At 46.6% G+C, this 23,820-nt stretch overlaps 1 protein-coding gene across 2 annotated transcripts in view; it reads left to right on the top strand.

The window, feature by feature from the left end:
* The window catches only part of ATP2C1 (ATPase secretory pathway Ca2+ transporting 1), an 85,774-nt gene that overhangs the window by 2,103 nt on the left and 59,851 nt on the right, over window positions 1-23,820 (top strand). Inside the window, exon 1 of one of the 2 annotated variants that reach the window (XM_054991733.1) lies at window positions 13,581-13,684. The exons of the other annotated variant lie outside the window; for it this stretch is intronic. The gene's annotated coding sequence lies outside the window, so the exon portion shown is untranslated. Of the gene's footprint in view, window positions 1-13,580; window positions 13,685-23,820 lie in introns of those variants that run through there. 2 annotated transcript variants of the gene reach the window in all.

The following is a 23,820-nucleotide window of genomic DNA, read 5'->3' as shown; positions in this document are numbered from 1 at the left end:
GCTGGCCTGGCTTTTTGGTGCTCTTTCCTCTACTTCAGAGCTAATCTCAACTCTGGATTTGTCTCAGTTTGTAACTCGGCAAGGGCTCAGTTTGGAACATAGCAATGAAACAGTTAATAGAACAGTGTGCATGAGCAGAACACATTTTGTGCCCCAATCTATATACTTTCAATATAATTTACAAGTTCTTGTAATTACATTCTCAGTATTGTGTTACCAGAACTGCTCTTTATTATAATGGGGAATTAGCTATAGCAGTCTGTAACTATTAATATTAAGCGAGGATCATAACCTATGTTTACGGAGGTCCCGATCCCAGACACTCTAGTGAAAAAGAGGCAGACAAGGAGTAAGGTTCAAACACGTGTATTGAGTGTAGCGTAAGCCTAGCTTGCACAATCATACAAGGAACACACAAGATCTAGGAAATACAGAGTAGGAAATACAGAGACGTTCGCATTAGCTGGTTCCCAACGATGATAGGGGGAATACTCACTTATCCTGGAGCGAAGCAGAGACACGGCAGCGAGGGTGGCCCAGTGCCAGCACTGGAACCACAGACGGACAGCAAGGAGGTCTGGATAGGGAATGGCCGAGGCCCCGAGTGGTCTGGGAGACCAGCTTAAATACCCCAAAACGTACCCTGGGGCTGGTGCTGTACTTGGTGGTTCTCACAGATTAAAACAAAGGGTCTAATGGGCTACTGAATGGCTTGGATGGGCCACTTTGGTAATCAGATTGTGATAAGTGACACCTCAGGAAGAGGGGACAAAAGAGGGAGGGGGAAATCCAAGTGGGCTGAAAGGATGTTCCAGCGGACAGGGCTTGTCCTGATGTCATCAGCTTCTGGAATGCGGAGGTTTCTTTGAGATGCATTCTTTAAGTGCTTGGGATGGTCGGCACTTAGTTCCTTCTCCGGGGCGGCTCCTAAGATATGCAGAGCAGGGCGAGGGGCTCTCGCTGCGGACGTGGTGTGCCCGCTTCACCGAAATGGCTTCTCAAAGCAGTCTTCTTCCCAGGGTCTTCTGTCTGCCTGAGAACATGGATGCCGGCTGGGCATAGCTGGGGCTGGATAGCAGGCTGCCCAGTAGCGAGGGCAAGCTCGGGGGCCGGCTCGCGGGAGGCTCCAGGCGGGACCTGACCAGGGAGTGCCTAGCCAGGCTCGCTGGAGGTTTCCCCGGCAGGCGCCCGGCTGCTAGCAGCGGCTTGGGCCCATATGAGGCAGGCTTCCATGGAGGCAGGGGGAACAACACTTTAAAACACAGTCCAAAGCAGGGAACAGGCACGGTCTGTGGCAGATGGCAATGCAGGCACGGGGCACACTTGTAACAGAGTCCAAACACACACTTGGAAGTCCAGATACAGGTCAGGGCAGGGCTGCCCAGAAAGAGAGTCCTTTGTGCAGTTATCCAAACATGGAGTCAGTAAACTACACAGTCTATTGCAGCAGGGTAATTGACACGCAGGCAGGAAACTGACACGTGTATCAGAATACACACACGTGCACAGCAGTCTTTGGGTGTAGCAGTAAAACAGCGACGCAGGAAACTTTAGCACAGTTCATAGCAGGCTTCAAAGCAGGGGAGGGGGCCTACTTGGCAACAATTCCCCCCCTCGGAGACCCCGGGACGTCAGGCGCGCGGGTCTCCGAACTTGACTTCAAAGGCGAGGTGGTCGGCAATGTCCGGTGGTCGAGCTTCGAGCGAAGAAGGAGTGGGAAGGGAAGGGGGAGGAGGCGTCACTCAAAAATTTAGTTTGGAGAACCACCTAACCGAATAAGTGCAATTTAGATCAGCCAATGGGCTGCAGGTCTCTGGGTTCACACCAGGGGGTGTGCTAAGTGCAACCGTCAGAATAAATAGTAATAATTCATAGGTAATAGCAATTCATGTATACAAGCAGAAATAATTCATATTTTGCGTACATAGATCAATTCATAACTGGAGGTCCGTAATTCATGGTGGATTGATACACTAAAACCAGGGGCAATTCATAATTCGTAAGCATAGGATTAAAGGCAAAGACAATTCATGGGTACAATTCATGAATGTAAGAGTAAAAGCAATTCATAGAGGATGAAAGTGAAGTGTGCAAGCAAGGCATAGATCAATTCATCAAGGGTTGAACAATTCATAGATAATTAAAACCATAAATACATAAATATATAGGATTAAAAGCAATGATTCGGGAGGTTAAAACCAATAAAAGCAGCAAGAGTAAAAGCAAGTGCGTGGAAACAATTCATGAGGGGTGAGCGGCGGAAGGGCTCATAGGGGGTCAGAAAAATAAACTCTGCAATTAAAAGACCAACTCATATAGTCAGATTAAAACCAAATTCATCGAGCTTAAAATCAGAAATAACATAACCTTTAAAAGAGACCGTTCCGGAGGGGTCCCGGTTAAAACCAAATTCATAAAATAATGGATATGCTAGAATTACCTCGGCGGAGGGAGTCGGGTTAAAAAGGCAATTCCTAGGGTTAAAATCAAATTCATAGGGATAAAGTTCATGGGCGCACTTGCAATAGATAGAGAGAGGGACTAGTTCGGGGCTAAATTCATGGGAGTTAAAATTCATAAAAAAAATTCATAAAACAATAGAGCAGCAAAGATCACAGACGGCTCAGTCCGCAGTACAGCTGCTAGACTGGGTTGCATATTTACAGAAACAGGCAAACTTAGTCCATGTGTTCCAAAACACACTTCCACCCCCCCTTGCTGTCTGCGACAATCCGCAGAGCAGGGTCGGTGAGCGGCGAGAAGGGCTTCAGGCACACAGTTCTAGTCCTCATGGAGGTGGCGCTGCTGGCGGTCGTTTGGAGACGGGCCGTGGGCTGGGAGGCAGAGAAATATGTCCCCCCCTAGTCCACAAGAGGGCCTCGGAGCGGTGTCCGGCAGCAAAGCGTCCATGGGGCTGGTTCAGGATCCGTACACATGATCATAACAACACAAGCAATAAAACAAACAAAGGCTAAAACGGGGCGCCAGGAACAACCCTTAAGGCAGAAGAAGGTCGGGGCTATAGTGATCCAAGCGGTAAGACAGCTGGAGTTGCTGGAGCTGTCGGCGGCTCCAACAGCCCAAATAAAGCAGTGAGGCACACAACAAAACCTGGAAGGCCAAGATAACGATGATTGGGTGCAAAGCCAAATTGTAAATTCCAGTGGCGGTGGGGCTCCAGCCAAAGAGGGTCTCCCACCACGAGTGCTCACCGGTGGTCTTGATTCGTTGGACCAGGTCCAGGATCTCCTTTCCGTTGTGGGACACCACCAAAGCAGTAGTGTCCCCGTCCCTCTGGATGCTCTGGAGGGTGCGGTGGAGCTGCGGGTGGGTCAGGAGCTCGTGGATTAGCTCCAGACCGATGCCAAGGGAGACAGGCTTCACATAGCGATAGATGGAGGGTGCCACCAGGATCTCTTCTTGGGTCCAGACCGGTACCGTGTAGGTGAAGTCGCAGGCTGCCACCGAAGACAGGTTGCAAAAGCAGCGATTGACTCCCGGGATCACGGGCTTCAGCTGGAACGAGTTCAGGACCACAAAATCGCAGGCCGTTCGCACGCAGGCACATCCTTTCCCAATGTAGACCACAGCGGAGCTGTTCTCCCGGGCGACCTCGAAAGAGCATTCGTTGAGGGCGTCGACTTGCGGGGCTACACAGGGGTGATGAGGTGCAAAGGCTTGGTCCTGGCAGATGAAGCCGGTCTGGTCTCGATGCTGGCACCCTTGGAGGCTGACGAGCTGCCATCCGGTCGGGGTGAAGCGGGCCCAATGGTCGGGGTGGCGGGCGTAGAGGACTTCGGTGTCGCTGACTTGGAGTCCCAGAGGCACGACTGGATACACATGGAATGACTCGTGCGCACTGGCCGTTAATAAAAATAATTTAAGCTCCTGGGTGGTCGGTGAGAATGAGGAATTTACAAGAGACCACCAGGATTCAAGCTCCAGTTCAATGGGTGACAATTTGGGCATAATCAATCTTTTAATTTCCAGGGGCAAGTGCCCGTCCGTGGCTTGCCGAATTAGCCCCATGGCCACAGCCTGATTTAATTGTTGGGCTTGCACACATGCCATGGCTATTGACATGTTGCGTTCCAAAGACTGTGTTCCTTTGAGCAGCAGAGAAAAATCTCTTTCAATTTGACTCTCCCAGTTAACTAAAATGGAGCTGATCTCGTGTTGCCCATTTGAAATGGAATTTAGGGACTGCACCACCGGTTTACCTAAGTCAGAGATGCTAGTCGTAACATGGGCAAACTTATTAGCGAGAGTCTCAATATTGACCGAATCCATGATTGCTAAGCCTCCGGCTGCAGGAGCAGTCCAGTCGGCAATGCTTCGTCTGGCACGCGAGAGAGAGGGGGAAGGATCGATCCACAGTTGTAGCCATGCATTCCAACCCTTGCTACCGGCCTCCAGATAGGGAGCGCACTGCGGCAGCCTCTGGGTTACATTTAGCTCAGCTAAGTCTATGCGGATCTCTTTTAAAGACATTTGCGGGCGGACTAGAACTCTCTCTCGAATGTCAGTTTTCAAAACATGGGAGCCCACTATATGCGTGCCGCCTTGGCTTAATTGTTCACTGCTAACAATCAAAGGGTCAATTTGGATGGTGTGGGTCTCCTGGGTCCGGATCAGCAGGGAGTAATTGCCTGGTTCGTGAGTCAAATTTACAAAGAGCAGCCCAAGCCGGTGAAATTTCTCTACTAGGGGCTTGGTTTGGCATTCGGGCGTCTGTTGAACCAGAATCCAATCGGGTGGGCCATGTTTGGCTAGGTCTTCCTCCTTTACAATCCAGGTCAGGTTCTCCCAGCGTTCTATAGTAAAGGAGAGAACTGCGCCTGAAGGGGGCGTGATAGTGACTGATGCAGATTCAGTGGTAGTAGTGCCTAGTAGGATGGTCATTCTAAAGGGGTCTCCTGCCTTCCATACTGCGGCCGACACTAAAATAACTTCACAGTATGGTCCGAAAGCCTCAGTGACAAATGGCGAGGTTTCGAAGTTGGCAGGGGTGGTATATTTGTCTACCACCGGGACTGCGGTGGGGGCTGGCCTGATACGGGGGAGAAACATACATGGAATTGGAGCAAGTGGTGAAACTGTATCAGTAGGCGAGTAACACACTAATTCTTGGGACAGAGTTTTGACTCCCACACATAAAATAACAAGCTCTGGGGGTCGGATCCACTGCTCTTCGCAACTGCGGAAGTTAGTGCGATCCATGGGGGTGGTCATATTGCTCTGCTGCACAACTTTGCAGACCATCATTTCATTTCCTGCTAGTGTATTGATACATCTCCAGTGGGGGTAGGGCATTAATTTGGACGGGCGTCCCTCTATTAGGGTGCCTGCCAGCACGAGCAAACACAGAGTGGCCAGGTGCCTCATCTCCTGGCCTTCCTTTTTCCTTTTTGTGGCGAAAATATCCTGGGGAGACCTGCGGATATAAGTACAGGTTCCCTGAGTTTGTTGCAGCAAAATAAATGAGTGAGGTGAAGTAGGGAAAAAGAAAAGGGAGGGCGTTTTTCTGCCAGCACTGTATGTTAAGCGGGGTTCGAACGAGAAGTCCCGGAGCACTAAGCGAGCCTTCCAGCTTGTTGCTCTGGGGGACTCCTATGCGAAGGTTTCTTTCTAAAGCGTGTATATTTCAGAGGGGAAACGTCTTTACGTCGAGCAAGGGTCGGCTGTGCGTTAGGCGGGATTATGCAAACTCGCCCCAGGGGTCCCTGGGTGCCTGGACTATGTGGCCTTCAGGTGCCCCCTTGCTCGGTGGCGGGCTGCTTTTATTTTGCGGGCTGAGAGCTATCGGTCCGGCTCGGCCTGGCCTTGCCGTTTTAAAAAGAAAAAAAACTAAAGAGCGGTTTCCATTAACTATAAGGGTTGCTGCAGACGGGGACCCTCGCTTTAATTTTCAAAAATGGGCCTTCGTCATATGTTTGCAGGACAACCAATTTTTGGGGGGGACTCCCTCGGGAGGCCCCATCTTCTAGTTAAGAGAAAAACGATACACCGGGCAAAAAGGAAAAATACACTGAGCAAAAGAAAAATGCACTGAGCCAAAAGAAAAATACACGGAGCAAGAGGCATACGGGTGTGGGGTACTTTTGGGTTGCCCTTACTTGGAAGGCCTGGCATGGCTTCATTATAACTTCAATATGTCTCCCCCCCTTCTTTTCCCTTATACGGTACGGGCAAGGGAAAAGATTACGTGGGGCGGGCGGCTGCTGGCGGAAAGGGCCGAAGTGGAGCCGAAGGTGCTCGGCAGCGTTTATCGAAAAGCGGCGGAGGCGGCCGAGATCTGCCGGCGCCACTGGGTCTGGGTTATTCGGGGGTCATCTTGGCGCGGGGGATCCTGGCTATGTAAATGAGGCATGCTGCCCCTTGTGCGTGGCGAACGCACCTCAATAACACATTCCAGGGGTAACATATTTACAAAATACTGGCGGGTCTTTTACTTTTGCACTAAAGCGTACTAAGTGGTGGCGCCGTATAGCAACTCACCATGACGAATATGGACATTAGTAAAAGAGGGATGTTGGGCTATTTGGGGATCCTCTTCCAGGGGAGGCACGGCCCTCAAAGCCAAAGCCGACCATCATGCGAAAGCGTGGGTCTGGCAGGTGAGACCCCGAATCTACGTAGATGCGGGATCTTCACCAGCACGGCGGGTGAAATGTTTTCAAATACAGAGATCACCTTTATTGGTGTGTCTCCAATATTGGAAACGCATTCACTTTTGGGCTAAAGCCTCTCCAAACACTTTTACACACAGCAAATCTCTTTTGCCTGTGCAATTTTTTCCCGAACATGCGGCTTACAATCCAATTAAGAATCACTTTCGGTGGTGGTCCTATTTGGCCTTGGTTGCCGTGTTTCCCCCTAGGGTCCCAACTGTGGGGCCCGCCTAAGAAGGTTAAAGAATAGAACTGACAAGAAATAACAAAAACACTAAATGATTATATGAAGCCAAGTTGGCTTTTTATATCTAATTTCAAAAGGGAATTGGGCTTCAGGTTTACACACACATAAAGTTAAGACTGCACAACGAAAAGGGACGGGGGCTGCAGGGACTTGAACTCAAGTCTCCTTAAGGTGGCTTTTCCACTCCTGGTTCCAATCCCTTCCAAATTCTGAGAGGGAACCAGTGATTACATTTATTTGGGCTTACTTCAGCCTGGGAGAGGACAAAAGGAAGAACTGGGAGGAGGTCAGAATCCTGGTCTGGCCAGTTTTTCCATTTCAATGAGGGGTGGGGGTGCAACGCTGAGTGGGAATAGTCTGTTTTAGATGCTGCTAGCAACTGGGAGTCTTTCTGGAGTTTGCTCACTTGCCTTATTACATTCCTGACTGCACTTACTGCTGGAGGCTCTACCTTTTCATTAAGTTTTGGGCTTGAGCCTTTTAAAATGAGGAAACAGCTGCACACATGTCTCTGAATTAGCTCAAGCACTACTAAACCACACAGGCCCAACATGAGGTTTTCTTCAGGGGTGTTAGTCAGGGAAGGCTGACAGAAAGCTATTTGGTGTGTAGTTGCACGCACTGGATTCTCAAAGCAATTTAATTCTTTTAAAGGAACTGCATTTTTACTTTTGTTTACCTGTTCTTCAGGATCATTGCAAGAGGGCACAGTCACGGTGGGCTGTGTATAGCTTGGCTGGGGGCACTCTATGGGAGCCAAGACAATTTCCTGGGGAATTACTTTTAAACTCTGCACATGCTCAGAGGCTAAGGTGAATTCTGGCTTCTTGGGCATGGGGGCTGAGGGTGAAATTGGAGGCAAAGGTGACTGACTACCTGTTTCACTGCCTTTGGCGGGGCGGGGTGCTGATTCAATCACTGATTGTTCCTCTAAAGTCTTTAATCTGACCTCAGTGAGTCTCTGGGATTCTAGGAGATTTTGCATCAGGGTTTTTAAAGTGGCAGTTTCATTATTCTGGTTTTCCAGCAAAGTCTGCATGCTAAGGAATTTATTGTGGAGCTGCTCTTTCTCTGTTGTGCAAGCATTTAATTTTTCTTTTAATTCCTCATTCTCTTTATTAAGATCATTTATTTTTAAATTCTGTTCCCTATTTACACTTATGAGCTCATGGATTTTATTTTGCAGCTCTGCCAGATTTCTTTCAGAGGTGTCTGGCAAAGTTGGTGCTGGGTTCTGGGTGCGAATCACCCTTTGGAAACTTTCCTTCTCTCTTTTAAGTTTCCAGCTATTTTTAGTTCCCGGAGGTCGAAGGCTAGCCTCAACCTTTAGTTTTCTCCCACGGGCAGTTAAGTGGGGAGAAGCATGTGTGACCCCCGGGCATCCCTATTGGAAAAAGGGGTTCCCAGCTGGTGGCGGTTCTCCTATGTCAGAGGGCTCCTCATGGTCCTTTGGCTGCGGTCTCCAGGGGTCAGTCTGACTTGGGGGAGGGTAGACCTGGTGATTGTAGGGGTGAGGTGCCCGAGGGGGCAGGGGTGCCGAGGGCAGCGCAGGTCTCCAGGGCTCAGAGGGTCCCTGTGGGGAGGAAGGGTAGCGACTGGGGGTGGGCGCAAAGGTTACTCCTGGACGGGAGTCCCTCTGGCCGCGGCCCCGGTTGAAGCTACCACTTCTCCCACGCAAGATGCCACCTCTAGGCTCCGAGTACGAGCTATGCCCTTGGGGCCGATATTGGGAGTGGGGACCACGGTTGGCATACGTGACTGTGTTGATGGGCTCACTCTCTTTCCTATGGGAGGCCGGGGACTTCACATGGCGGATGGCGCCGGTTTCTCGCAACAGGCCTGCAATGCTCCTGATGCGGGATTCCAGCTCTCCCCATGTAATGCTCCCGGGTTCTACTCCTGCCAGGGCTAGGCGAGTGGTGCTGTTGAGCCCGTCTATGACTGCCCTTCTGAATTCTAGCTCATCGAAGTCGGGTACATCGCTTGCATCTAGGTCCACTTCGTCTGCTAGCTCAGCGAGAAGCTGCTTTCTAGCTAAATAGGCCTCTGGGTCCTCTCCGGGTTTTTGAGATTCTGCAATGTATAGGGCCTTTAAGCTCTTGGTGGGCCATAGGAATGCACACAGTTCTTTAATTGCTCCGTACTGGCTGCGGGTAGCTAGCCTTCGGTTGGAAACGTAAGCATTAAGGGCTGTGACTATTTCGGGGCTGGCGCAGTGGCGGGCCAGCTGGGCCACATCGGAACCACTGGCAGAGGGCTGGGACATGGTCACGTGTGTGAACCATTGTATAGCTGAGTCTCGGTTCAGGGGTCCCATGCGGTCCGCTATGGCTTGGAGCTCATCGGGCCTCCAATTGCGGGTCTCTTTAACTATCCGGTCTGTCTTTCTGCCATCCTCATCTGTGGAGACGATCTCCTTGGTAGCTATCGGGCGGAGGGGCTGCGGGGCTTCCTCGGGCTGAGACGAAGGGGATGACCAGTTGTCGGTACTATCTTCGGGGAGGGCCAAGAGGGCAGTGGGATGCACGGCGGAAATTACGGCCTGCTGCATTCCCAGGTGCTGTTTTAGGGCCTCTAGCTCCCTCTTACAAGCGGAGTGGTCTGCTGCGGCTATCTTTGCAACTTTCTGCTCTGCCATGAACTGGGCAGCATGGGTTAATTTCGCAATCTTCTCCTGTCCTTCAATTACTGCATGCTCAGCCATGTCGGCACGAGCGGTGGCCGCTTCAGCCTTATGCTGAGCGTCCTGGAGGGCAGTGGTTAGTCCCTGCTTCTCCAGCATGAAATTAACTCGCTCTGAACGCCACTCGGCTGCTTTCGCCTCATGTTCCTTCTTTTCTTTCCTTAACTGCTCTATCTCCTGTTCCTGCTCTTCTTGAGCTGCCTGTAGCTTATTAATTAGGGACACGCTGTCCTGTAGGGCGGTGAAAAGTGCCCAAGCTCCGTATCTATCTTTCTTACTGGACCTAGGTTTCTCCTTCTCACAGAAATCCTGGAAGGCACTTCTGACTATCTGGAGCGGGTCGGGTCCCTTGAAGGAACCGGCTTCCCAAGGGCAATCTCCCTTCTTCACTAGCCACTTCTCCAGGCGGGGCACGGTGGGGGCTGCCCGGTACATTTTACTTCGTTTAAGGCTGATCTCGGGGGAGGTTAAAGAGTGGATCAGCGACACCAGGGGTGGGGCGATTAAAGCTCCCTATAAGTTTTCCCGTCTAGGGGCCGTTCAGAGGTTATTTCCCTTCGGGTCCTCGGGGATTCTTACACTGGATTCTTAGGGGTTTTTAACAACTTTCTCCTCTCTATGTTCCTTTGGGAGGTTTATCCTTCCCTCCGGTTCTCAAGGATTTTTAACTGGGTTCTACACTCGGTTCTTCTCCACCGGGGGAGAAGGGAAAGTTCCTATTCCCGTTTCAAGCTTGCCTACAAGCCACGGGACCAGGAAAAGTTTACTGGCTCAGAGGGTGCTCTCAAGCTCTCTAAGCCCAAGAACCAAAAACGCTCAGTGCTCCCAAGCCTCTGCTCAGAAGCTAAAGCTCAGGGGTCTCCCAAGCCTATGCGCTCAGAAAACCAAAAAGTGTCCCCAAGCCTCTGCTCAGAAACTGCAATTAAGGGGTCTCCCAAGCCTCTGCTCAGGCAACCAGAAATGCTCCCAAGCCTCTGCTCGGAAGCTACAAATGCTCTCAAGCTCTCTGCCCAAGAACTGTACTCAAAGTGTCCCCAGGCCTCGTGCTCAGAGACAAACGGTTAAACTGCCTCCAAGCCAAGACCAAAAGACTGAAAGCGCTCAAGGACTGCCTCTGCAAGTCCCCAAGCAAAAGTGCTCAGGAGTAAAACCACGGTACTCCCAAGCGGAAAAGCGCTCAAGAGTTCTAACAACTCCCAAGCAAGGTGCGCCCACGAGTCTGACTTAAAACTCGCAAGCGGAAAGGCGCCCAAGAGTCTAACTTAAAACTCTTAAGCACGGTGCGGCCGGCTGCCGCGGGGCTTCAGGAACCTGGCTTTAGATTCCCAAAGCTAAACTAACTAAACAAACGGACTATCAATCCCTTCACGTTTCCTCCGGAGCGGGGATTGAAGCCTAAGTGCTGGCAGGAGCGGGGTCTGGACGGACTTAGGAGAGACGGGGGAGGGCGGAAAAGAATTTTATATGTGCTGCTTCAGGAAGTATATATGCGTATATATCTAAAGCCTACTTCTGGGATCCCACCCACATAGACGCGTTTAGGCGGCCCGGAAAGTGGCCAGGAACTTCACCAGTTCAGAGGTCCTCACCCACAGTACACCGGTTATAACGGCTGGAGGGCCTCGCGGTGCACCACAAAAGGCAAGTAGTCCAAAGCTGGCTGAAGGAGGAAATGGGGGAAAAGCCAACCCACAAGATAGGAAATGCTCGCTAGAGCCACACACACTCACACTTTTAATTCCCTGAGCTAAATTGCGCTCTTTACACTGAGGTCTGGAAAATTTTCCTCTAAGTCAGTTCGCTGAAGACACGCGTGTCGACTCACGTGCATTCACACGAACTGGGTTATGCCCGCATTCTCCACCAGTAAACTGTTACCAGAACTGCTCTTTATTATAATGGGGAATTAGCTATAGCAGTCTGTAACTATTAATATTAAGCGAGGATCATAACCTATGTTTACGGAGGTCCCGATCCCAGACACTCTAGTGAAAAAGAGGCAGACAAGGAGTAAGGTTCAAACACGTGTATTGAGTGTAGCGTAAGCCTAGCTTGCACAATCATACAAGGAACACACAAGATCTAGGAAATACAGAGTAGGAAATACAGAGACGTTCGCATTAGCTGGTTCCCAACAATGATAGGGGGAATACTCACTTATCCTGGAGCGAAGCAGAGACACGGCAGCGAGGGTGGCCCAGTGCCAGCACTGGAACCACAGACGGACAGCAAGGAGGTCTGGATAGGGAATGGCCGAGGCCCCGAGTGGTCTGGGAGACCAGCTTAAATACCCCAAAACGTACCCTGGGGCTGGTGCTGTACTTGGTGGTTCTCACAGATTAAAACAAAGGGTCTAATGGGCTACTGAATGGCTTGGATGGGCCACTTTGGTAATCAGATTGTGATAAGTGACACCTCAGGAAGAGGGGACAAAAGAGGGAGGGGGAAATCCAAGTGGGCTGAAAGGATGTTCCAGCGGACAGGGCTTGTCCTGATGTCATCAGCTTCTGGAATGCGGAGGTTTCTTTGAGATGCATTCTTTAAGTGCTTGGGATGGTCGGCACTTAGTTCCTTCTCCGGGGCGGCTCCTAAGATATGCAGAGCAGGGCGAGGGGCTCTCGCTGCGGACGTGGTGTGCCCGCTTCACCGAAATGGCTTCTCAAAGCAGTCTTCTTCCCAGGGTCTTCTGGCTGCCTGAGAACATGGATGCCGGCTGGGCATAGCTGGGGCTGGATAGCAGGCTGCCCAGTAGCGAGGGCAAGCTCGGGGGCCGGCTCGCGGGAGGCTCCAGGCGGGACCTGACCAGGGAGCGCCTAGCCAGGCTCGCTGGAGGTTTCCCCGGCAGGCGCCCGGCTGCTAGCAGCGGCTTGGGCCCATATGAGGCAGGCTTCCATGGAGGCAGGGGGAACAACACTTTAAAACACAGTCCAAAGCAGGGAACAGGCACGGTCTGTGGCAGATGGCAATGCAGGCACGGGGCACACTTGTAACAGAGTCCAAACACACACTTGGAAGTCCAGATACAGGTCAGGGCAGGGCTGCCCAGAAAGAGAGTCCTTTGTGCAGTTATCCAAACATGGAGTCAGTAAACTACACAGTCTATTGCAGCAGGGTAATTGACACGCAGGCAGGAAACTGACATGTGTATCAGAATACACACACGTGCACAGCAGTCTTTGGGTGTAGCAGTAAAACAGCGACGCAGGAAACTTTAGCACAGTTCATAGCAGGCTTCAAAGCAGGGGAGGGGGCCTACTTGGCAACAATTGCTACATTCTAACATTGATACACATTTATTGGCCGTTTCCACACGCTCCCCGCTGCTCGTAACAACCCGGAATATCGCGAAAAAAACACGGAAGATCGCGTTTTCTTGTGTGAGATTTGCGCGATGTCACGTTTTTTTCGTGATATTCCAGGTTGTTATGAGCAGTGGGGAACCGTGTGGAAACGGCCATTGTTGAAACCACCATTTTAAAACATCGAGCCAGCAAAAAATAGCTGGAGAGAACACAGTTGCTTACATAATAGTTTTTGTGGATCTTAAGGGAAATAGAAAGCTCTTATCTTGACTTGGCATTTAGTCAAGAAAAGGAACTTCAAGTCACACACTAAATGCAAATACCAGTATACTCTGTAAAAAAAAAAAAAACCAAACCCTTTTCATTTTAGGAGGCCTGTGCAGATCTGCAAAATTGTCTCTATGCCAGTGCCCAGTACAAGGAAATGAAACATTATATCGACTTATTTGACTTAAAGTCAGCCACAATACTAAAAGCAAAATAGTTCAGATTGGGGGATGCTTACTTTCTGAACTTCCATAACTGGTTTAGATAAATCTCCCAGGTGACCTCTCTCTCCCTAGTAGTTTACAAAACCGGTTTCCCTTCTGCAGTAACCAGAACTACATCATGGCCTTCAGGCCATTCTTTGGTGTAAACTTGTTGGCTGTACTTCAGTTGTGAAGGCACTTTATGCTGGTTAAAGCCTGGGATCTGAATTCTGATGTGCTCGAGATTGGAAGTCCTGACATTGTAGACATTAACTTTAGACCTAGTTCAGGGAATACACTTTTTGCACTTGGTAAGTTTTCTTTCAGAGTTATTACTTGGAGACCTGAATTTGAACTGGAAAGTTATTTTTCTTTTATTGCACAGCTGTTTCTCTAGTAGGATGTTTTTCATAGTTGTGTACAGAACAATGTTTTTGCTGCAGAATTTTAATAGGTTTACAAAATGATGCCGGTGGGGTTGGTGTGGAAAAGTGATACTGTTATGCCATACAAAAATCTAGAACTGCTTTTGTTGCTTGGGCAATAATTTCATGCAGCAATTACTGTTTGCGTGGGAATAAGGCCATGAAGATGACGTGAGAAACTCCTATGGGTATGTATGGTTTGACCAGTCATGTGTGCATTGTATAGCACACAAAAGCTGAAACATGATTGTAAATCAGTCTTCTTGTATAGCTACCAACCAGCTCAGAAACCTGTACATTTAAAGCTGCCTTTCTGTTATTCTTATGTGCATGGCATTAATGGAAGAACAGCTGAAACGTGCTGCAAGGAGCACATATTAATCCAGCCTAATGATACAATCTGATGCTTGTTAGCAGGTGCTGAACTTGGACTGCAATTGTATGCACCTGATAGTAGGCCACATTTAAAATGTGGGACTTATTTCTCAATAAATAAGTCTTACTATGATTTATTTCCAGGTGCATAGGATCACATTCATAGCCCAAGTTCAAGATCAGCAAAAATTTCCGAAAATCGCGTTAAGGCTTTCATTTTGTTATAGTACAGTTTGAGTGACTGACATTAGTCCGTTACTTAAGACATCAGAGAAAATTTTATGTACTACTTTTTCACAACTGATGTGGTTGAAACATTAAGAGAAGACTAGAACAGAAGCTCTTCTCATGCTTTATTTCTGTGCCTATACTGTAGCCTCTGTGACAAACTTGCAAGGGATGGGTTACTTTGCTTTTCTGACCAACACATTCTTAGTCATGTCACCTTGACTAAACCGTAGAATAGTCTCTCTTGGATGAATGAAGTCAAAATGCAACTTCTTCCAAAGAGCTAGACTGGCTACCAGGTAGTCTGGCAGAAGCCTTTGCATTAAAGTAAGTTAAAATCTTCACTGACAGTAAAGCTCCATCTCCAAGGCCCAAGAAAAGCCTTTTAGGTTTGCTTCAGTTCTTTCTTTCTTAACCAGTGTGTAAGGGTTTTTTGTACTGGAAGTTCTTACTAAGCTGGTGGTAGGCCTTTTTCAGGGGAATAAGTGTTTTCTGCAGTACCTTGGTCTATAGAAGATCCTGGTGAATAGCAAATGGTTCGCTAACTAGTACAGAGTCCGTCTCATTCTAAAAGTAGAATGACTTTATGTAGCTTTGGTCCAGCAAGTAACTTTGGTGTGATTTTCCTTTGGATTTAATTTGACTCTAACATTATGGGAAAATGAAAAACACTTCAAGTGCTCCATTTATTTCCACAAGAATAAAGACCACTTACTGTAAGATCCAAAGCCATTTGACTAATAACTTGTGCCATTTGTGAAATCTGAAGTAAAGTGTATTGTTTAAAAAAAGCTGTGCTCAAGTGCTGAGTTCTCAAGGAATGTGCTTAACAATTCAAAGCACAGACCATCCACTTTGTTTCTAGAAAACAAAACAAAAAAAGCATGTTTTGTACTTTGACTAAAAAAAGCATTTGAACTTGCTGAGATTGAGATTAAAGGAGAGCTCATGGGGGCCGTTTTCATACATCTTACCTGCCTGCGGAACATCGCGTGAAAGACCCGGAAGACAGCAGCTTCTCGCGCGAAATCGCACCAGGAAGGCGCTGTTATCTGGGTGTTTTGCGCGGACGTTTTATGTGGAAATGGCCATGGTGTGGTGGTTAGAGCGTCAGACTAGGATCTGGGAGACCCAGGTTAAAATCCCCACTCTACCTCAACCTAAACCACCCCACAGGGTTGTTGTGAAGATAAAGTGGGAGAGAAAACAGAACAATGTAAACTGCTTTCGGTCCCCCTTGTGGGGAAATGCAGGGGCATAAATGAAGTAAATAAAAAAAACCCTTGAAGTTGTAGTAGAAAGCTCAATAAAACTTTGTTGCAGTGTGCAGCAGTGGTGGAAAGCAAGCTTCATGCTAGGACCTATTAGGAAAGGGATTAAAAATAACTGTAATTGTAAGCTATAGTGTGACTTCACTTGGAATATTATGTGCAGTTTTGATCACTATATCTCAAAAAGGATATTGCAGAGCAGGAAAAAGTACAAAAGAGGACAACCAAGATGAGTAAGGGGTTGTAGCACTTCCCCCATGAGGAAAGGCTGGGGAATCTGGACGTTTTCAATCTAGAAAAAAAGACAGATAAGGAGAGGCATGACAGAGGTTTGTGAAATTATGCATGGGGTAGAGGGGGTCTCCCTCTCTTCATAATAGTAGATCTTGGGGCATCAGATTAAATAGTTGGGAAATAGATTCAGGACGTACAAAAAGAAATACTACTTTACTTAACAAATAATTAAACTATAGAACTCACTACTATCCATTAGGGTTGCCTGCATCTCCTTCCCCGACCTCTCATTGCCTGCTGCTGCTCAGCTGGGTGGCAGGAGGAAATGCTCAGATGAAATGGATGGCATGATTTGCATCTCTGGTGCAATGACATCATTTCCAGTGCAACAAGGAAATGATGTCATCAAACTGGGTGACACTCTAGCATTAACCCAAAACTGTAGTTAAACCATACAGTTTTGGGTGAATGCTAGAATGTACCCTTCAGTGTTGTGAAGGGTCTCATTGTGCTGGAGACTCTGATTTACCACCATCACCCCCCAAATGGAAGTCCTCATCTTCTGCTAATCGTCCATAGATGTAATCATGGTCATGAACACAGATGGCTTTAAAATGGGGTTAGTCAGATTCATGAAGGGGTCCATCCATGGCTACTAGTCATGGGGACTAAAGGGAACCTTCATATACAGCAAACTTCTGAATACCAGTACTCGGAATCAGCATCAGGGGGAGGCCTTAGCCTCTATGCCGTTTGTTTGGCTCTCTAGGCAGGGTTGGGAAATTCTGGGGATTTGGAGGTAAAGCATGGGGAGGGACCTCAGTGGGGCATAATATCATAGATTCTACCCTCCAAAGCAGTCATTTTCTCCACAGAAGTGAATATCTGTAGTCTGGAGATCTGGGAGCGCTCTAGGCCCCACCTGGAGGTTGGCAACCCAACCTTCAGGGCAACTGGTGGACCACAGTGTGAAACAGTATTCTGGACTAGATGGAGCACTTGTCTCATCAGCAGGCTTTGCTTACATTCTTACGTTGTGAATAATGGCTTCGTTATGCTACCAGCTATGTTTTTATTTAAGACACAACATTTAACTCTTGTAATATATAACCTTCAAATAATCAAGTGAAGAATTTTTGTAAGAAATTTCAGAACACTGAATTATTGGATCTCTTGTATATGCCATCCTTAGGATCATTTGGGTCAATGATTCTGTGTTTATACTAGGTGGTGATGGTTGAAATACCATGAAAGATTTGACTTGACTAGTTAAGGCTTTTGTGGTTCCAGCCAGCACACTAATAATTAGGGCGCCAACCCTGACTTTGAATGTCCCTGGAGGGAGGATGGAGTTTAAGGAGAGAGCGGAGCTCAGTGTGGACGTGATTCCATAGAGTCCACTATCATTTCCTCCAGGGAGCTCTGTAGTCTAGAGATCATTTGTAATTCTGGAACAGCTCCAAGTCCCACCTGGAGGCTGGTAAGCTTGTGATAAGCGAACATTGCCATTATGAAGCCCACTGTGGATAAACAGAAATCTTATCTCCCAACATCAAAGAATTTAAAGCCAGTGTTAATCATTCATCAGCTTTGCATATCTATGTGCAAAATAGTAAACTTCTTAAATGACCTTTAACAAGAGTTTTTCTGATGGATAATATAGTCTAGTACCACATAACCCCCCAAAATATGGACAATTCTTGCTCTGCTGGAGGACTCTCTGGTAACTGCAGCCAATTCACACTTCTGTGTTTATACTTTTACAGTCTGGGTAGAAGTTGGGAATTGTAATGTCTACTTAGATGATAATGCTGTGTTGTAAGAAATAGTTCAGAGAGATACCTTGGTAGTGACTAGGGCTGCCAGCCTCCAGGTAGTGGCTGGAGATCTCCCAGAATTGCAACTGGTCTCCAGGCCACAGAGATCAGTTCACCTGGAGAAAATGGCTACTCTGGGCAGTGGACTGTATGGAATTATGCCATGACAAGGTCCTTTCCCTCCCCAAACCCCACCTTCTCCAGGTTTCTCCAGGTTTCACCCCCCAGATCTCCAGGAATTTCCCAACTTGGACCTGGCAACCCTAGTAGTGACAGGGACTATATGTTACTCTGTTAGGTACTGTCTGTTGGGTAATGTAAACATGTGCCTTCTAGGGAGTTTCCATCCTGCTAAACATGCCATATAAATTAGTTATGCTTTGTTTCAGAAAGATTTCATCTCTGTGATTGGCTTTATGCTTGTTTTCCAAACTTTCTGCTACCATATCCTACTATATCTCTTTCACTGAAAGTCCAAACATTTGTTCATTATTGTACTTTGCTCAGTGAATGTCCTAGCTGTTGCTTATATTGTATTTTCACTTGCAATGTGTAATCTGCATTGGATCTCAGTGAGAAAGGCAGACAATAAATAACAATAACAATAATATATGAACAACATCCAGGGCTCATTTCGAGGGGGAACGCGCAGGAACGCAGTTCTGGCAGTTCCCCAAAGAGGTCACATGTCAGGTGGCCCTGCCCACCTGACTCTTGGCCATTTTGGGCCCATTTCGTCCTGGATTGGGCCTCTAATGGGTGGTGGATCACTCTCCTGTTTAGCAGCGGCCCTATCCTGACCATTTTGGGCCCAATTTCGGCCCCGAATGGCCAGGATTGGGTCCAAAACAGCCAGGATAGGTGATGTCAGGGTGTGTGGCATATGCAAATCAGTTACGTTAATGACACATTTCCTGCGATGTCAAGGGGCGTGGCGTATGCTAATGAGTTATGCTATGAGTTCCTCCAGCTCTTTTTCTACGAAATGACCCCTGACAACAGCTATAAGGTTCCTGCAAGCAGTGGCACTTTTGCCATAATGGCATTCTCCGGTCACGAAACGGCATCACAGTACAGACAGGTGACACTAGTCCATATGTTGCATTTCTCCCCATACCTCTTAGTTTGTGGCCATTAGGATAGATATACACACAATGCATATTTTTGCTACTAGTATCTTATTTCTGGGCCTTCAGAAGCCCCCCTTTTGGTCATGCAACTTCTCTTGTGATGCACTTCTTTCTTAGTAGATAGTACTTGCAATCGAATAGTCTCTCAACTTTGTTCCAGTGAAAGATATCAAGAAATAATCCATTCCCCTACTCCCAGAACCTATGGAATACATTGAAATGGTTCATTTTGAATTGGAGACAGTTTCTTCAGCTATACTAAGATACATTTACAAAATACTGTAAATGTTACTAGTATACTTTCTTATCAAAAGGATTTTAAAATTCCCGTTGGCATTTGTAGATTTTCTTTGAAAAGAGCTCCTACAAGAGGCTTAAAGATTTGCTGTTCAGTCTTTCATATGCCAATTAGGAATTAATCACCACACACTCTTATTTTAATTATTCTGTTGGGAGACAAAGACTGGAAAATTACTGCTTTGCAGACTAATTTGCTATTTGTAATACAGTTAACAATTGATTAAAAGAATTCACAGGAATCCTACCTGAATCTTACTATTGCTGACATTAGTATCACCTCATAAAGGTGTATTACCTGCTTCAATAAAATAATTAATAAATAAAAACGTTAGACTTGTTAGCATGATAAAATGGGGGGAGGGTCTCAGTCTAAGCTGCCATTCATCTATACTTCATTGGGTGTCCAAAATATTTGTCTCAAATATTCAGCATTGTACAATCATGAGGTGGATAAGCCAGTTGACCATGTTGATAGAATGACTGTACCTTATCCTAAGAGATCACTTGGTGCCTAACTAAATGTTTTAATTTCCCCAGTTCTACTCACCAGATCAAATCTGCGAGAAATGTAATTTGCTTCAAGTAGGGTTGCCAACTTTGGATTGGAAAATTCCTGGAGATTTGGGAGGGATGGAGCCTGGGAAGGGCAGGTTTTGGGGAGAGGGAGAGGTCTCGGTGAGGTACAATGCCATAGAGTCCATCCTCCGAAGCAGCCATCTCCTCGAGGGGAACTGATCTCTGTAGTCTAGCGACCAGTTGTAATTCTAGGAGATCTCCAGCCCCTGGCAAACCTACTCACTGAGGAAACAATGTGTTCTGATGGGATGCAGGTGTAGTGCAAGTAGGTTAATCCAATGAGGCATATAGCTGCTAGAGCCATTGGAGATCAGGAAAATATCACAGAGGGGAAAGCTGTTTCTCCACAGTCCTGATCCAAGGAGCTTGGTAACTGATAGAAAGTCACAAATCCTAGAGTATCCGTTGACACAGTGGTCATGCCACTGCTGGTTACACAACTGGAAATGACTTTACTGGATGAATGTAGGAAACTGTGGTCTACTAACTTACTGAGTTTTTCTTAGGTGGCTACAGACAGATATTCCTTTTCTGAGAATACAAGCGGAACCTGAACCACAATGTTTTAGTAAAGTTGTTCCCACTCCATGTCCACTCCGTTTGCAATTAGCATTAATCTAAAGAGCCACTGACTACTGTATAACTGCATCCCACCCCACCAAACACATACACAAAATAACTACTGATATTAAATATATAATTATAACCAGAGGCTTCAGAGAAGGGTGCGGGTGGGGGTGCTGGAGAACATTAGCCTTTTACTTCCATCCCTCGTATGAGGCCTACAGCTCAGGAAAGTTTAGCAGCTTACCCATCCTCCAGTTTTCCTGCAGTTGCAAAGGTTGAGCCATCTGTCAGTCACAAGCCCCACAGGGAATGGTCTTGCCCACTTTCCTGGAAAGTGGGGCAGGTACACCGAATGGTGCTCTAAAGAGCCATATGTTGCTCCAGAGCCACTGAAGGAGTATCACTACTTTAGTTCCAGAGGAGTTAGGTGTGTTAGTCCATAGTAGCAGAATAGTAGAGAGTCCAGTAGCACCTTTAAGACTAACCAATTTTATTGTAGCATAAGAGCCACAGCTCTGTCAGATGCTCTTCATCAGAAGCTATCACCTGACAAAGAGAGCTGTGTCTCTCGAAAGCTTATGCTACAATAAAGTTGGTTAGTCTTAAAGGTGTCACTATTTTAGTGTATCCATAACATGGAATAGGAAGATGATGTTGCTGTGCTTCTCCTGGGCACAAAGAGAAAGAAATTGGGGATGGAGAGGGGAATCACCCATAAATCTTTCAGGCTCAGTTTGAAGACTGGTTGATCGTCTGTTATTCTGGTTCAAGAAAAGAAGGGAGGGAGCTTTGGTTTCTCTTCCCACTTCGGGCTATAGGCAAACTACCTGCTTCCTTTCAGTTTAATTGACCCAAGTCTCAGTATTTGCCCTGTGGTCTTATCCCATGCTACGAGTGTTACATGGCAACATGTGGAGATACACATATTCCTATTTAGGTTCTCCCTGTGAAGGGGGGAGGGTCTTTTTTCTGCATGGGAGTTGCTCATGGTATGAAATAGCCTGCTTTGTAAGGGGACCCATTTTGTTGCTTCATTGACTGCTACAAGGCTACCCACATACCTGTTAGAGGAACAAGCTGGAGGCTGGGAGAGGGGAGAACTATTGGAAACTTCAGCTCTTCCCACATCTGTCCTTCCAGGAATCTATCAGACTTATGCAGGCCTGTTTCCACCATCTCACTTAGTTTTCCTATTTTTCCTTAACTGGCAATCAGTTGTTCTATACATTCCGTGCTTCCTGGAACACGTGCTTTTTGGAAGAAGGTAGTCTTTCAGTTAATTTACAAAGCTGCATTATTTTGCATAGGTTGGGAATCTCCACGATTGTAGCAACCTTGTTCTGATTTTGAGATTAGCATTAAGATCTAAGGTTTAGATTTATCCATAGATGAGTTCAGAAAGGATCCCTGCCAACCAGCCACAGCCTCAGTAGAAAGCATTCCTTCCAGGAAGTCCAGTGTCTTATGGATGACTCACTTATTTGCCTTTGCCAAAGCGCGATTTGGAATTTCTAGCAATATGCTTTTCCTTTTATAATTATGATCTTCTAGGATTTTTTTTTATTAAGGACTTGGCAAGTTCTCTAAAGTAATGAATTTGCAGATTGGCAATGAAGTCTGAAAGGCTTCTGATTAATTTTGTCTTGTTTTGAAATGTTTTCCATGCTAATCTCCTTGGTATATAGAACTCCCCTAACTTGTCTATCACAGTATCATAGCTAGAGTTTCTTTTCAGCTTAGTGAAAAGGTATTAAACATATAAATTACTTGAGGGCTTACAAAACTCAATAGAGGTATAAAATTCCTTTTATAACCCCCCCCCCCCCGCCCAGTTCAGCAACTTCTGTCTATAAATCCAACTGCATTTAAATCAGTTTTCATTGTCTGCAGCACAGCTGGAACAATCAAACTTGTCTGGGGCTTTACATGCTTATCTCTCAATCCTATAAGCACCATCACTCTCTGGCATGCTACACCAAGAATGCAAAAGGTTGCTAGCAAATACAGCAACAGAAAGAAGATATTGGGTATCAATATCTGATTGTTATAAACAATTCCATTTGAAAGACTATTCCAACTTGTTCTCTTGCCAGATTCTTGGTCATGCCCTTTCTTGTACTCTATTGCTGGCTATGTCTTAAGCACACCTTGAACTTTTTTTTACAGCATCTATGTACCAATATTGGCTCTGACAGGCTTTTGAGGTTGTATTCAGATGTGATGGGTCTACTGCAGCTTGTGTAGTCTACCAGGAAAAACAAATCACAGTTTATCTTTTTTCCTGCTTCTCTACTTCCCGGCAGAGAGGATATTTTTATTTATTCATTTATAGCCCATCTTTCTCAATGAGACTCAAGGTGGATTAAAAAACAGAAAAAACAATTCAATTGGATACTGATATCTGATCTCTTCCCTGTGTCACGGTCCTTGTGTCCTGCCAGGCAGTAATATTCAACAAACTTTGATTTGTGAATTCACATGTCACAACAAATCTTAGCAGTAGAATTTATGGTTAACAAACAGGCTACATATCCTAGTTTTAAGCCAAGTTTAGCTTTAAACTGACTGGGTCAATGGAATCCCAAGATATTTTCCTGTGGCAACTGAAATTTTAGGGATTGTTGACATTGCTTTGCCTTCCTGTTACAGTGAAGCAAGTCCATTCTGTAAAACAGTTGTGTTGGCAAAGGAGCAGCACTGATGCAGCCGTGTCATTGGCAGTTCTTGTGCTGAGAATGGGGTCAAAGTTCTAGTGCTACTGAAAGAGGACTAATGTGCTCTTGCTCGGAGGCTGGAGTTTCTACGTACTGACCTGTGTATCACTTTGTATTAATGGCTATATGGATTTCTAAATGAACTCTCTGGAGCTAGAAAGTGGGACTTGGGTCTTCAATACAACTGAAGTATCCAGTGTAAAATACAATTTTATTACATTTCCCCCCAAAGATATTGGTACGGGGTAGTGACTAAATCAGACTTACGTATTGAGAATCCCTGTTTCAAATGCCACCCCTGCCGTGAACTCAAGAAAAGGACTTTGGCGATCCACTATTTTGTCAGCCTCACCTACAATGTAGGGATACTAATAAACTACCATAGAAGACTGTTGTATTACTGAGCGAATGTGTAAGAAGAACTTTGAAAGTGCTTTGGACATGTATTATCCAATCTTTCTGATGTCCTTGTTGGGCTTTCAACCTGTTTAAATGTTGGTAGCACTGTGGCTGCTAGTTTTAGTCTGTATTAATACTTCTTGCTCTGAATTGTGTGTGTGTGTGTGTGTGTGTGAGTGAGTGAGTGAGTGAGTGAGTGAGTGAGTGAGCTGCAGGGTTTTTTTATAATGTCCTCTACTCCTCCCTCCCTGTTAGTGATTGGGAGATAAGGTTATTTTTAAACTCTTGTGGAATCTGAGGACAGAAGTGAGCTGAGTTAGATGCATCAAGCCTCTGTGATCCCCCCCCCTGTCTTTGAAAGGGGTACAATTCTCTTGTATGATATGCACTGGAAGTTTGAAGGAAAGCGAT

Source organism: Eublepharis macularius, chromosome 11 (assembly GCF_028583425.1).
Source record: "Eublepharis macularius isolate TG4126 chromosome 11, MPM_Emac_v1.0, whole genome shotgun sequence".
NCBI lineage: Eukaryota > Metazoa > Chordata > Lepidosauria > Squamata > Eublepharidae > Eublepharis > Eublepharis macularius.
The sequence above is the reverse complement of the archived record's forward strand: the minus strand, read 5'-3'. Positions and strand labels throughout refer to the sequence as shown.